Consider the following 3,967-nt stretch of genomic DNA (forward strand, 5'->3'; position numbering starts at 1 on the left):
CCCCCGCGCGCTCTGCGCAAAAGTTCTCGGCCCGCCCCACCTCGGGAGGGCGCGTCCCGCCAAGTCGGCCGCCCCACTACCCGCAGCCCCGACTGCGCCCTCGGCCACGTTGGCCGCGCAGACTTCGCATAGGGGCGCTGGTCAGGTAACCTTCTCTTCCCCCACCCCGCCCTCAGACCAGACCTGACGCCCTTTCCAACGCGGGGGGACCCACGCCCATAGCCAGCGGGTTTTTCCCCCAGTGCGTCCCGCTCCCGCGCCCCAGAGTGCTAGGTTCGCTTTTCTGGGGGCTGGGGGTGCTCCACGCCTGCCTCTGCCGCGTTCTGTTCCCCCTAAGCCGAGGCCCCTCAGCAAGGCCCGCGGCGCCCGCGTGGCCTCCTCGTGGGTAGCTGTCGGCGCTCGCTCGGCGCGGGCGTGGGACGCTTGCTCAGCTTCCTCAGAAGCTGAGTGCGTCGGCCACGCTGTCCGTGCGCCCCCAAGTGTCCGGCGCTGGCCCCGTGGCCGCGGCTTCCCCCAAGGAGGTGGGTAGAGAGCGCACTTGAGGTTGAGGTTGACCCACCGCCCGCGTGCCCGCCGTCCAGCACACAACGAGGCCCGGACTATCTCCCCTTTCACACCGAGGGCTCCAAGTCCGAAAAGAGCCCGGCTTTCTGGGCTTGAAGGCAGCCGCGAGTCAGTGTGAGGGAGTAACTAGAATCAAGTAACTAAAGCCAAACTGACAACTTTGTGAAGTTTCAACAGATTTGGCCACAGGCCTAACCGCTTCCTTCATCGCCCACTTTCCGGAAATGTCAGGGTAAACTAAGCCACGCTGGACAAGGAGACAGCTTTCGATTGCAAATAGGGCAAGAACGCTGCTCCATGATTTGTAAGTCTAGGATATTCCCGCAAGATGGTGACATCGCTGTAGAAGTGGCAAGGTCCTGGAGAATGGGTTCATGAGCATGTGCTGCGCGAGGCTGGGGGGACATTGCCCATATCACAGCTTGCTAAGATCAAGTTTGTAGGGAAAAGGCTTATCATTTATGATATAGCTTCCTTCCACCTGCAAGGAGATAAATGATATGCAGTGCCACAGTGAGTTAACAGTGCCATAGAGTTAACAGACCAACAGATAAAGTCATGGAACTGTGGGGGGAAAGAGCCGGTTTTGAACTTCGCCCTTTGTCGTAATTGCTGCCATGACTGCACCTTCCTGCATGTGGGATCAAAGTGCCCAGCATTTATGGCCAGACTACCTTGGGCCATGAATTACCTGTGTGTCTTTTCTGTACTTCCAAGTTCTAGCATAAACCTGCCCTCTTGCTCTAGGAAAAAAAAAAAAAAATCCCCTGGTTAGTTGCTAGGGTTGGAATGTGGCTTATTGCACACCAGCACTCCTGTTGCTTTTTGGTGCTGAGAAATGGTGAAAGCTTCCAGAGGTGGCACTGCCTCTGTGCACCTGGACGTGGCCAGTTCTTGCTCGCTGGAGCAAGACTGGATGAGTTAATGGCAGACGCAGGTTGCTGTAAAGCAGGCCTGCCCCCCACCTGATGCCTGCCTGCCTGTCTGCTTCCTGCCGGAAGTTGAAGCAGCACGAGGCCCTCCCCCACACCGTGTGCTTGACGTTTCACAAAGAACTGTGAGCCCAAAGAGGCTTCCTTCCCTAGAAAGTACCACTTTTAAAACAAAGACACCCTGTCTTTGGAGGATTTCCCCAGCCTGGGCCTCCTGGGTCCCTCCAGCTCTGTTCACAGAGTCTGCGAGGCACAGTACCCCAATGGTGGCCACCCTGGAGGGCCTCCCCGCTCCGCGTTGCTAGCCCTGGCCAAACTACGATCTCACACGGGACTTCACTGAGAATAGCTCAAGATGAGCCGGAATGCTGCTTTGCACACACACACACACACACACACACACACACACACACTTCCAGACCCACACTCAGGATCCTGTGGAGGCACCAGGAGGCTGGGCACTGAGAGGCTCAGGGTGAAGGGCTGACTCCTTTTATTTCCTGAAAAAGGAATGCATTTTGTCTTTGTTGTTAGTTGATCCCTCTCAGCTCCCCCAGTTGACCCTTTTCAGTCTGTTCTGGGAAAACTCAACTGGTTTTAAATGTTTATGGCCAGAAGGCAGTGCTGGAGAGACAAGCCAGGATTGGCAAGTTGGCTTCCAGTTGCCAGGATGGATGTCAGGTGTCCCCCTGCAGAGGGGACGGCCCTCAGGACTGGGGTCCTCTCATGTGGCTGGTACGTGTGGCCGGTACGTGTGGCCAGAGCACCTAGCAGCTAGCAACAACTCTGGTTAGTCACCTTCAGGACATTTTGTCACTGTGACACCTCCTTACTCACAGCCCTCCAGCAGCACCTAAAGGGTACATTTCCATAAAGTTCTAGAAGGTAAGTTTCTGGCAAGCTCCATGGTTGCAGGACCACAGTGGCTTGTCTGCTGTGGAGTGTGCCACAGCTATGCTGTCTCCAATAAGAGTTGGGTGTCGGCTTTAAGGAGGCCCTGGGAAGGGGGCTGCTGATCGGCCCTAGAGGTGGTGACCAGCTGTTTCACTGTGCTGTGTTTGTGTGGCCCCAACAGTGCATGCCCAGTTTTGTATGTTGATTAACATTCCCAGTGCCTTGGAATGTGACTGTATTTAGTAATGAAGCTTGAAAGAGGTAAAGTTGTAAGATGGGTTTGATTTCAGCAGGCCTGGGTGTCCTTTGGGCTGGGACCCCTGGGGAGAAGGAAGCTGTGCCGTGTACAGACTGGGAGAGGCCTCAGAAGCAATCAGCCATGCCGACACGTGGTGCCAGGGGAGCGCCGGTGCCAGTCGTTCTTGGCACCTAACCGGGGGGACTCAGTTTTGGCAGCCACAGCAAACGACTGATAATGTTATTTGCAGGTGTGCCTGCAGGTGCACTAGCTTGACAGTTTCCTTTGTAAGAATCAACTTATGTGAAAGGCAGAGTGACAGAGAAAGAGTCCTTCATTTGTTGATTCACTCTCCAAATGACTGCGGCAGCCTGGGCTGAGCCAGCCCAAAGCCAGGGCCAGGACCTCCATCCAGCTCTCCTGTGCAGGAGGCAGGACGCTAATCACGGGGGCGTCTTCCTCTCCTTTCCCAGGCCCGTAAGTAGGGAGGTGGTTCCTAAGTGGGACTCTTGGGGACTTGAACTGGCACTTGGATGTGGGAGGCTGGGATCTCAAACAGTGGCTTACAATGCCAGCCCCTTTTAGGCCTTTCCTTACTTCTCCCCAGCCACTCTCTTGGCATGCTGGTTCCCTGCTGCCATGCCTAGTTGGTTGCGTTCTCTTTTCTCTTTGAGATTGTGATGTGATTTCTCTCTCCCGACTGACCCCTGTCTCGCGAGAACAAGGCCTGCCTCCGTTCTAACTCTGCAGCCGTCAGCTGTGTGTTGTTGACCCTGGATCCAGGAAAAGGCCGTCCCAGCAGCTGTGTCTGTTGTTCCTCACACCTGAGTGAGATTTCACGGCAGCATTGCAGACACTCAAAGCTCGGGCCAAATGGGACCAAGCCCGTTTCCAGTCCTCTCCTCTGTCTCTCCTCTTTCTCCACAAGAGGACATCAGGCCTCTTGTTCCTGCCTTTCCCGATGTCCTGTGCACCAGGGAGAGTGTATCTCCGGCCTGTAGGTCACCAGTGGCCTGTTTCTGCACAGCACATGAGCTAAGAATGCAGTTCTGATTTTTAAAGAATTAGGGGGAAACGGAAGGGAAAAAAAATAGATTGGCACAGATGGAATGTGTATGGCTTAGAAAATTGAAAATATTTACAATGTGACTTTTATTTTTTTAAATGCTTATCTCAGAGGCAGGCACAGAGCTGCATTGCCTGGTGTATCCCCCAAATGCCCTCAGTGAGATGAGGAACTGGGAACCGAATGGTCTACCTGAGAATCCCACACAGGTGGTAGGAACTCGATTGCTTGAGCCATCCCTGCCAGGTACATGTTAGCAGGTGGATGGACCCA

Source organism: Ochotona curzoniae, unplaced genomic scaffold, assembly GCF_017591425.1.
Source record: "Ochotona curzoniae isolate NIBS_2020 unplaced genomic scaffold, NIBS_Ocur_1.0 contig_66, whole genome shotgun sequence".
Classification (NCBI taxonomy): domain Eukaryota; kingdom Metazoa; phylum Chordata; class Mammalia; order Lagomorpha; family Ochotonidae; genus Ochotona; species Ochotona curzoniae.